At 41.8% G+C, this 12,227-nt stretch overlaps 1 long non-coding RNA gene across 11 annotated transcripts in view; it reads right to left on the bottom strand.

Moving 5' to 3' along the window:
* The window catches only part of LOC110493430 (uncharacterized), a 56,765-nt gene that overhangs the window by 15,770 nt on the left and 28,768 nt on the right, over window positions 1-12,227 (bottom strand). For 10 of the 11 annotated variants that reach the window (XR_016487610.1, XR_016487620.1, XR_016487625.1 and 7 more), the window contains one exon: window positions 4,959-5,061. This is a non-coding gene — a long non-coding RNA (uncharacterized LOC110493430). Of the gene's footprint in view, window positions 1-4,958; window positions 5,062-6,032; window positions 6,678-12,227 lie in introns of those variants that run through there. The other variant, XR_016487629.1, reaches the window with a different exon arrangement.

Genomic DNA, 12,227 nt, shown 5'->3' with positions numbered 1-12,227 from the left:
CATTGTTTCATATACGTAACTCAGAATGGGATGTCATTTTTTTGGGGGGGGGGGGGGTGGGGGGCTAACCTAATAGATACAGTGGATTACATAAGATAATATCATAGAAATAATTCAAGGCAAGATTGAAAATGACACAAGCCTGACCTGTATTTAGGCCTACCGATCCGCTGATCAACCAGATGCAGGAAAACATGATTTAAAAAAACACACCGTGCACTAAATGTCATTAGGGATAACGGCTGGCCGAACCAGTTAAATCATTTCTAGCTTCCTAACTGGAGAAATTGAATTTCCGGTGGGCATTTTGGTTGTGATGATGTGCCACCATCCTCAGATCTGTGAGATCAGAGCAGAAAAATATTGGACGCAAATCACAATAATACTACATCTCTAATGAATAGAAATCAAATGATTCTACATGACAATTTCTCCATTTAACAAATGAAACAAAGCACCGGTTGTTCATGGTTATGTGGTGCTGGTGGGTGATTCATTCTCAGTATGAGTGGTGGTAAGAGGACATTGTGCCACATGAGTCAAACCACACAGAGCCTCAAAAGACCATTTGGGTAAAAATACACATCATATGCTGAAACCTAGTTACTGTAGAGAAAATGTAGGCCTATTGTAAGAACAGGGTTAAATCTATTTTCACTTTTTTTTCTCCCTTCGGCAACCATGGATCATCAATCCAATTTGTTCACGACAAACCTACTTTTCCGATAATACATGTTTCTCAATCATCAAAAAAGTGATGTGCTGAAATGAATTATGTTTCCCTTCGTCGTATGACATATGGATCACAATTGTACAGTAGGCCTATTCATTACATGAAGTATCGATGTACACATTGCACTACGCTTGCAATGCCAAACAAGATGCCAATCTCATTCCTCCACTAAAATCTATTGAATGAACTGAGAATGAATGGTTTTATGCTGACAACTAAATTGAGTATGAATTACAGACTATAGGCAACAAGGAACGATTACTGGCTGAAATGTGCGAGCCAATATGCAGTAGGCTCTCTTCCAAGCCCTGAGTTACTGCTAGAAATCTTTTTTTAAACAGATAAATATACACATTTGATGATAGACAAGATGAATTGTGATGACTATTAAGTATGAACATTATATTTGTCTAGAATTTACCGTGCGATGTGAATTGGGCTGATCACACTCGTTCTAACTATTCAGAAGAGAAACTCTGCCCAGATTAGTTTCATTCCAGTCCAAACTCATGAGATGAGCTAATATAGTATAACTAAGTCTCTAAACTGCTAACACACTGTAATTATCAAAGATATTTATTACTGTAATAACCATGAATAAAGTAATATCACACACACACACACTCGCGCGCGCGCACACACACACACACACACACACACACACACACACACACACACACACACACACACACACACACACACACACACACACACACACACACACACACACACACAATGACTCTATGGAACCTAGGACTCCCTGGAAAACAGTGGCAAGTGTTACTGAGTGGACTATCCTGGTTAAATAAATACAATTAAATGAATGACACACACACACACACACACACACACACACACACACACACACACACACACACACACACACACACACACACACACAGACACACACACACACACACCTAATTTATATCTCAAAATTCTGCGAAACAGCATTGACCAATTTAATTCCCCCAAATGTATAAAAATTATACACACAACATATTAACAAAAAGGGATAAGAATATACTGTACGTTTTACGGGATCAAATAGTCTTTGATGGTCATTGCACTCAGTACAGTCATTCATAAAAAATATATATATGTGTGTGCATTGTGTCATTATTAAGGTCGTTAACCACATTTAAAAAAAAAAAACAAGTTAATGCAGGATTTGGTGCAATTATTTGAAAATTCAGAATTTCTTCAGAAATCATTACAAGAATATTGACATCTTGATTTTGTCCAAAGTAACGGTAAGCAAAATCAGTTTAATTGATAAACACACGTTCTTTAACCTTAGAGTCAACTTGTTTGGACATCGCATTGTTGTTTTTCGCTGTATAGATATCATGTTCAGTGTATTCTGAACGCTTACAGACAATGCAATTAACCGTGATAAAGAAAATAGTGCACTGAAATGACAAAAAGTTTTTTCAATTACATACACACATTGACAAAATGTTGCATTTCCAATGAGGATCACGTCTACCGTCATTGTCTGTTTAAGTCAATTAGTTATTACATTTAAGCACCGCCGTACAGAGGAGCTCTCACTTTGCATTCGAGCAGCATACGTTTCTGCTGCATTGGACGGGCCAATGTGTTTGAATGACGGTAGACGACATGTTGCAGCATCAAATTGAACTTTACAGGACAGCGCATAAGACGCAACTCTTCTTTCAGAAAAAAAGAAGGAAATGGCTGCCCGCCACTACACTTTCAAAGCACCTTGCAACCAACCGTCAATCAGTAATCCCATTTATATACAAGTTTGAGAAAATAACTGTTTGCAAAGAAAATATAACACAGTGAGACCTATTACCTGTGTGATAATAATCGAAACCAACTATCGAAGTTGGGGCCTTTGAAAATAATTTGTCATATAGAAACCCGCAAACTACATCTACGCTTGGTTTCACTGCCAATACAGATATTATGTTGAAATGCTGTCATCTATAGGACCAACCTCAATGGACAGGAAATGTCACTCACAAAGGGAACCCAGAGTAAATGCAAGGTCAAGTTCAAGTACAAATTGACGTTTGAGTTCAAACGCTCAAGTTCAAATTCACAGACTTGTCTATTTTAAGTTTCCTATTTGCAACACAATGAGTGGTCTGCTTACACACAGTTCACAGCTTACACACACAGTAATGAAATAAGGAACGATACAGTAATTGAACAACATTTATTCAATGACTAATTATTAGAAATGGACAGAAAATAATCATTTTGACATTTTCACTCATAGTATTGCGGCTTTCCACATTTTAACGATCTGTGTGTGTATATGTGTCTGCATGAGCGTTTGTGCGTGTGTGTGTGTGTGTGTGTGTTTGTTGTGTACAAGGGCACATTCGTATGCTGAGTCCACCGAAATATTTGTCTGTATTTGTGTGTACCTACTGTACAGTATAATGGACTTCAATTCACAGTACGTGAAGGGCTGTCCAGGAGCTATGCTTGGGCAGGTATAATGTTACAGAGAGAGAGAGAGAGAGAGAGAGAGAGAGAGAGAGAGAGAGAGAGAGAGAGAGAGAGAGAGAGAGAGAGAGAGAAAATACTGCAATTGCTTATGACCCTGCCATCTGCCCCTCCACATGCAACGGAGCTAACTACCCCTGGTAGACAGCCACCCCCGCCAAAAAGGCCTTAGGGGTGAGGTGGCGCACTCAACTGCCAGGCGAATTCATGTACTTTTGAAGATAAGCAAGTGGGCACATACAGTATATCCATGGGTAAATTAGGCCTACCTTTGTGACCATGAATTCCCCATGTATGTAATGGACTGAATGCAAACTACTAACACGCAGCCTCTCAGTAAAGGCCTCCCCGCCCATCCTTTGAAAAAGCGTGACAAATTGCTCAGAACCTCACAGATAGGCATTTCACATAATTGAGTGAAAAGCTTGTATACTCAGACTGATTGTCCATGAGACAATTAAGTGAAATATTCAATAGCATTTATAGTGATACAATTTAAGGGTATTGGGGAAAAGATGGTGATTGAGTGGTGATCTGCTGAAATAACATTTTGTGCCAGCAACACATAATATCTAGTCTGAATTATTATTACAGCTAGATAATTAGATTCAAATTTATTTTGTAGCAGCCAAATGCATAACAAAATCATAGCAGCCATATTATAATGAGAAGACACACTGAATATATTTGTATAAGTGTGAGTGTGTAAATTAGAAGTCTGATTTACTCATTTGCTTCAATATGAGTTTTTGTTAAGAAAAATGAGCAGAGTATAATTTATCAGACGGAAATATATGTGCATTGCAGGGACTTGACTTTTTACTAATTGTATTAAAATTGCATTCATATACTGAAAATGTAGGTACGTATAAAAAATGCTGTACTATGCTGCTGTATATATAAGGGGTATAATAGAGGAACAGGAGCTACGCGCACACACACACACACACACACACACACACACACACACACGCGCGCCTTCTCCTGTTGTTCCAAATAACCCATGCAAAATGTTAAAGAATCGTTTCAATATAAATCAAGACTTTGACGAACAACAAATACACCTGTAAATAGATCATAATTCCAACCCAGCCTTAATTGGCAGATGAGTCATTGGGAAAGATATCACTCCACACACATTGTCACCTAACCCAAAACCGCATCACTCACATGAAATATCTCTTCAAACGTGACCCCGCGATTACCACGAAATCAGATTAACTTGGCAGTAATCAATGGACCAAAACACCTCTGGTATTAAGAAAAACATATTTGCAATATTATTAAATAACGGTGTTGTGTAGAGGTCACAGTATAATACTTTTTGAGTTTGAGTACTAATACATGGTAATTTGCCATGAAAAAAACGCTTTCATAACCGACATAAAGTAGTACCTTTGTGCAATGCACGACTATATGCAATGGATTCCGATTGCGGTTTTTGGTTCAGCACTTGCATCAAAATAAAAAATGTACTAAAGTGTATGAAGTCCATTATTTTGTACAATGAGTTTTATAAGCAAAGATGATACTAGACACAATTTAACACATGTACGCAATGAATACACTCGCTCGCACGCACGCACGCATGCACGCACACACACACACACACACACACACACACACTTACACACACACACACACACACACACACACACACACACACACACACACACACACACACACACACACACACACACACACACACACACACACACATAAAGAAACAGGTATTACTTACAAATATTCTGCAGTAGAGGCGATTCCGAAACGTTCTGAATCCGGGGGTGAAATTCTGAGCAGCTTCTCTCTTCCTCTCTTTTTCCCCCGCTGGATCCACATCTCTGTTGAGGAGAACAGAAATCCATCAGCCTCTGTGTCCCATGCAGCTCTGGCAGGCAGAGAGGCACGCAGGCCCCCGTGACTCCCCAGGCAGTCCCCCTCGTAGCCCAGCCCAGCCTCAGCCCAGAGCCCCAGCCTGGGCTGCTGCTACCTCGCCTGGCTGCCGTAGGCTTGGCCCAGGCCTGGCGGGCCCTTCAACAAAAGGAGGCCATGAGGCTGTCTGGAAGGCTCCAGCTAAAACCCTCTGCTAGTTAACAAGTCTTTGAATGAGGAATGTTAGCAAACAGACAAACAGCATGTCTGATGCATGCAAATAGCACAACCAGTCCAGTCACAGCCTTGGCTGCCTACATGAATAATTCATCAGTCTGGAAAAAAGGAACCCCCCCCCTCCTCTCCTCTCTTCCCTCTCTCCGTCTTCCCAACTCGAATGCCTTCGCTACCCGACAAAGTGTATTCAGACCTCCGTTCCCCAAGCTTTCTCAGCCTCTGAAATCAGTTTTAACACTTAACACAAGCATGCATCGGCGGCACGAAACGACATGCACGGTCACTTCTTATGTTTTCGCTGCAACATTTTTCCAAATTCAATCGCTGCATTTTTTTGTCATTGCCTTTTCCTGTCTTTTGTTTGGAATTGGCTCCTGTCCCAGAAAGAGCTCCAGCCCAGCACAGCACTCACTCCCCTGTTAGGAAAAAGAGCCAGCGAGAGAGAGAGAGAGAGAGAGAGAGAGAGAGAGAGAGAGAGAGAGAACGAGAGAACGAGGGAGGGAGAGAGAGGGAGAGAAACAGCAAGAGTGAGGAAGAAGAGGGAGGTGCAGTATTTCCAGGCGAGAGAACTGATGGCGCTCACGAAGGGCACGTCTGTGAACACGCAGACGTACCACACGCTCAGAGACCGGACACGTTCTCCTGCTTGTCATCCACAGACAGTCACTAGAAGGAAGAGCGTGAAAAAGAGAGAGGGCCTTACCCAGTAGGAATGACGCCCGTACGAACACAGCTACAGGAGGAAGAAGGCTCATCACGTGGCGAGATACAAACACGACCAAACGGCGACAAAAATAAGAAGACATCAAAAATAAACACCGCCAAAACTCTTTCAAAGACAAATATAAAACTCTGGGTATCAATGCAGATGAAAAAAATAACACCCAAAAAGAAGAAATAACACCAAGGTCCAAAGTGATGCAAAAATTGCCGCACAAAACTACGGAAAGGCCCCAAAAAAGCTACTTGTTGCCAGATTTTTGCAGAGCCGTTGTGTAGATATTTGGAGGCAGAGGGTTAAAATCCAGCAAGTAGTAAAAAAATAAAAAAATCTCCTCTATGGAAGGGCGGGCTGTGGGGAGGCCCTGACTGTAGAAATAGCAGCAAACCTTTGTTCTTTTTTTCTCCCCACAGAGCTCGAGTCTCCCCCCCCTGCGTGCGGCTGGAGCTGAGAACAGGGGAGCGAGCGATAGAAGAGACGAGGCAGCAAGCGCAGAGTGAAGGAGAGAAAAGCTCGACTGATGATGAAATAGGAGGTGCGGCGGAGCACGAGAGCCAGCCACTTTTTCATCACACGTCCAACACGGCAAGGAACTGTATATGCACTTGAGAGAGGGAGGGTGGGAGACGGAGACCAAGAGGGAGAGAGAGAGAGAGATAGAGAGAGAGGGAGAGGGAGAGGGAGAGAGAGCGAGAGAGAGACGGGGGAGAGAGAGAGAGATAGAGAGAGAGAGAGAGAGAGAGAGAGAGAGACGGGGGAGAGTGGGAGGGCGGAAAGCAGTCGAGGGTGGGAGGGGGTAGAGGAGGAAGAATGACACAGAAATGCACTCCTCTGGCAGTGCGCAGACGCAGTGCACACAGTCACGCCATACTAGCACTCTCTGCACCCCGGCAATCAGCTACAGAAAAGAGCATTAAAAATAAGGAAACTAAAAAAAGAGAACGTACAAACACTCAGAGTGGACTGCCCTGCATAAGGACATTTGAAATATGCAACAGTTCTGAGAGCAGGTTAAATGATTAACCTTATCTGGTACAGTACAGTACAGTACTGCAGCTCTCCCTCTCGTCAAGCTGCAACAGTCTGTCTGGATCACATGCTACAGCCAGCCACGGCTCACAGACAGAAAGTATGAACTCTAGCATGCCACAGCAGCTAGCGTGAAAGCAGCATTGAGAAGACAAAGAGCAGATATGGAAAAATGGGAGCTACTTGAGTATAAAACTGTAGTGTAGCACGTGGCAGGGTAGAGAGCGGGGTTAGTAGAGTTACAGCACAGTAAGACGGTCCTCTTCCTGCCCTGGCACTGCTTCTCCGAGGGGCTAAACATCGCACGACCCTTACAGCGATCTTGGCAAGGAGTCAAAAGCCTGATAAGCGTTTTGGGTGAGACCTCACTGCTTTTCTGGAAGAAAAACAGCTGCTGTGATTACAACGTGATTGAGAATTCACAGAAAACACGAGGGGTTCTGATTTGTCCTGGCTAAAAAGGCACAGGATAGCTTGTCCAAATAGGAAAAGATTGTTGAGTATATTTGCTTCTAAACTATCCCTTACCCTGGAATCATCTAGAATCCTGCATTGTGGGGCGCTCCACCCGCCCTACACCCTGCCGTTTGCGCGTGCGCACACACACACACACACACACACACACACACACACACACACACTACAAAACAGCACGGCAGACCAGTCCTACACCATCTTAGTACATTCCGATTATCATTTTGATTTTTGTTTTTTTTCTTCTATCTCTGTCTTTTCCATACTTCCTCTTTCCCTCCCTCTCTCTGTCCCACCACCTTCTCCACCGTGCGACCAGCGTTGGGCTTTTCCCATTTGTGGAAGATTACTATAACACTATTGTAAAACAACTTCCTGCCTCTTTTGGCTCTGGTTCCAAATAACGGCAAAGGCTGGGCTCACACGCTTGAACTTTTTCCCCCCTCTCTGTCCCGAAGTATCAGGAGCTCTAAATAGGAAAGAAAGAAAATGGGAAAACGGTCAAATCTCTGCACGTCTCCTGTTCTGGACTTATTTTGATGACTTATGTCTTTAATGCCAGATGAAAAGTATAGCAGGGGATTGCATGCCTAGCAGAGAAAAAAGGTGGGGGAAACTATTATTTTGCTTATTTTACTGTGTGTAGCTTTCTGTTGGGTTTGTGGATGACATTGAGCTGTTAGGTTAGCTCAGACGGGACGAGCCAACATGGCTGCTCCTGTTTTGGGCTCTCATCTCATCTGCAGAGTGGGTCTTTGAGGAGCACTTTCCTAACGCCACCACCCGTTCGTTCCTCGCTGGCTCCCTCGCTAGAACTGCACGGCAACAGACGACCGGTTCCTCCGCCCGCTTACTCCGAGGACTCTCCCCTCTCCTCTCCGCCTCGCTTCACAACAAGGTTCAATAAGACACAGGTGGCTACATTCAATGGACCTGCCGCTAGCAGGGACAAAAAAAACACTCTTTGTGTTTACTTACTGAAGAAATGGTCCAGCTGAGTTAGGGCGTTATTAGCAGTCTTTAAAGTCTTCTTTTTAAAAACGAGATACACTGGGTTGGATGTGTCTGCCTGAGCTACAGTAGATCCCTAGAACTCCATCCAAAGCAGTGTAGCCTCACGTCACATCTCGCCATGTGTTTTAGCCAATTGAAAAATCCACGTCTTTGGTTTCAAGCATATACATTGACACATACAGTCTGTGGCTACGGTAGATGTATATTAAGATTGTGTATTTGATTGTATGCCCTGTTCAGGTTCTGTAGAGGATGTAGGAGAGAAATGGACATGTAACTATGAATCTGTTTGAGATGTGGTTGGTTTGGAACTGTCTGCAGTTATCATTTAGCTTAGCGTGCACTTAAGAGTTTGCAACGAGTTCACTTGAGGATAGGGTTTTGGTTTTGGGTGGCCTGCCAATTTTCTACCACTGTGTGCCTCTACCTCGCTCCCCCTCTTCTCTACTTGGGTTGCATTTGTCTGTAATTAATCACATGCCGTTTTATTTCATCCTATGCCTTGTGTTTTACATGTGTAAATGACCCCAACCATGCTTTCTTTAAACACTTTTCAAATAATAAATTAAGGAATGTTAACATGGCAGGTTTTCATGGAGTTATTTTTCAACTAAGATATTTTTTAAGGAACGCAATCGTGCACAGGTGTGCATAAGAACTTTGGCAAACAATACGGCTATTAAAGAAATTATGTTCTAGTACAACAGAAAAAAATCTTGGAGGAAGAACAGGGAGGTAAATGTAACTATTCCGTCTGTGGTGTTTGAAGGGATTGTTGAACCGTATTGTTAATAAATATGATATGCTATGCATCTTACTCAGTATTAACTTTAGATAATATCAATTTGAGATTAAAATGGTTGATGAAGGGAATATCAAACCTGTTAGTCGAAGCTATGTTCCTGGTTATGCTTTGCTATGCTACAAATCCACACAGTGAGAGGAGGGTGAAGGAGAACATGATCCCGAGTAGAACACTAACTAACGTGTCTGTTGTTTGTGGCTTGGCAATCAACGCGAGAATACAGATTCAGTCCCTCAGTCCCATCCAAGGAAATGTTCAACAAAATGGCGGAGCCGCCATGTCATTTGCAGGCTTCATACAGAATTGTAAAGCATTGTGATACATTCAAAACATAACTTTGCTTGATAAAATGTATTCAAATACTACACATTTGCAAAAAGCTAACCATAGCAACTCCAGGAAAAATCATCAAACATTTTGTCTCTGTCTAGTCTTTTAACTCTTAGTTGACAAGCTGTTTATATACATTTGTAATGAAGTATTTGGAATACAAACTCATAATTCAACATAAAATGTTAAAGGTCCAATGCAGTAATTTTTTATCTTAATATCAAATTATTTATGTGTAACAATTAAGTACCTTACTGTGATTGTTTTCAATTAAAATAGTCAAAAAAAGAAATAGCAAAGGTAAATTTCTCAAGCAAGAATTTTTCTAGGACTGTCTGGGAGTGGTCTGAGTAGGCGAGCTTTTTGGAAATGTCTTTCTTATTGGTCTATTAACTAATTTACCACATGGTGATGTCACCATGGAGGGCCAAAACACCATCCCACCAAAACAGGATGACATTTCAAGCGGTCTTTTCAAACAGCTTTTACACTAAAGGGCATTATCATAATTTTCACAATTTCACAGTATTATTCCAACCTCATTGTGCTGAAATATATATATATAAAACACTGGGAAATCTCGTTTTTGACTGCACTGGGCCTTTAAGCACAATCAATATGAGAACTGCTTTGTGGTCTTGGGTAATTTCAATCTATCACAAAACAATGAAAATAATATCCAATAACTGCATATGAAGATCCTGTACAGATAACTGCATTCGACAGATTTTAACCCAGGAGTATTTCACTAGTATATATGGTAAAAAAGCTCTTGCAATATTTTTTCTAACTGGCCCGACAGAAGTATAACTTTAGATAGTGCGCGTGTTTGATCTTATCATGATCAGCAAACTAACGTGTAAGAAATCACATGTTATTTTGCCGTAAAATGAATTCCCGATTGTGCCAAATCTAGACTGTTGGATTCCATAATCGAGATCTCACTTCGAACCTTTCTCTTGAGTATGGGTAATTGTCAAATGCACACTGCTGAACACACAGGAAATAACATTTCAAATGAAAGTGTCGGCCAAGGGAAGTTCAAACTAAATGCAATAAAGAATCTATGCAAAAGTTATAATCATGGCATTCTCTGATTTATCTCATTGAAATGTTTTTTTTTTCTCTCTCACTCGTAAACTTTTTATGCTCCATCATTTTATACATAAGAGGAGTCACAGAGTAACAGTCACTGTACACCCATTTCTTCAAAACTGTCACACTTAACACTTGATATTCCATGTAGGTCACATGAAGGGAGTCAATAAATAATTAGGAGCCCGTTTGTTTTTCTTTAGTGTCTAGAAAAACAGGAAACAGAAAGGAAAGGAAGGCTGATGAATATGAAATTGCAGTGGGCAGTGACTCCCCATAGACAGACATGATCTACACTCCTTTACCCATTAGTCACCAACAGGAGTAAAAACCCAGATTTCTGACTGTGCAGGATCAGGAACCGCAATGCCTCAGGATACCAGACGCACACAGTGACACATAACACAGAAACAATTGATATTTTAAAGGAAGCCATTTAGGAGGAGAACACCAAACCACAATGCCGGCTGGCCCTACGTACGCAGGGATGAAAGACTTGGTCTCCCTCTCTAGAAACAGGGGCCCGAGTGAGTCTATGAGGTGGTCTTGCTCCAGCCTCGCACGTGTCTAAACAACTTCTCTATTACACCAGAGACCTCTGAGGGCACTCCCCATAGAGCAGGGAACAAAGGCCATGACCCTGGGGTCAAAAGCGTTACACGGGAGGCCAGGCAGACCCATTGAGGGCCTAGTGCTGTTTGCTTTAAGAAGGTAAAGATTACTAACACATTAACTAATGCCGATTAGGGGGTTATCCCCTGAGGGACGTCACTCACAGGGTCTACACATCACGTGTTATTAACACCCCATGACCTCTGACCTCTGGCCTGTCACTTCAGGCAGCAGAGTGTGACCGCCACTCTCCCTTTCTGTCTATGTGTTTGGATAACACACAAAACGGACACACTAGAAGAGAGTGGAAGGGGTGGGTGCAACATTGCCTGGAAAAAATGAGCAATACGTGTTCTTCTCTATACAAACTTGAAAAAACATTCACTGCAATTACTGAGTATCAATTCTGAATTACAAATGTTTGTAATCATTTTTTTTGTAGTATTGCCATGAGAATTAAAATATGGGAAACTTTTGAACTTGAAATCGGGCATGTCCTTTCAAAAGTATTTATGATTAGCTAATGTGTGTCTGTGTGTGACGTGTCATTTCACAATCTTCATGAATCATTATACCCTATTCAACAATAGATTCAATAGAAGTAGTCCCTCAAAATGACCGGCCGTATTACTGCGCTGCAAGTGTTCCACAGCACATAAAATGGGGGCATTTAGATAAAGTTCTGATCACAAAATGGTGGACAGAAGACTTCCAGTGTTGATACCCTGGATAGAACTACCACGATATGATACACTCCTTCAACAGCCCATGCTTTTTTTTTCTTCACACATTCTGTCTTCAATTAACACGTATGTATT

This window comes from Oncorhynchus mykiss, chromosome 2 (assembly GCF_057628025.1).
Source record: "Oncorhynchus mykiss isolate SJ-2025 chromosome 2, ASM5762802v1, whole genome shotgun sequence".
In the NCBI taxonomy this organism is placed as follows: Eukaryota; Metazoa; Chordata; class Actinopteri; order Salmoniformes; family Salmonidae; genus Oncorhynchus; species Oncorhynchus mykiss.
Note: the sequence above shows the minus strand (reverse complement) of the source record. Positions and strands in the feature narration are given on the sequence as shown.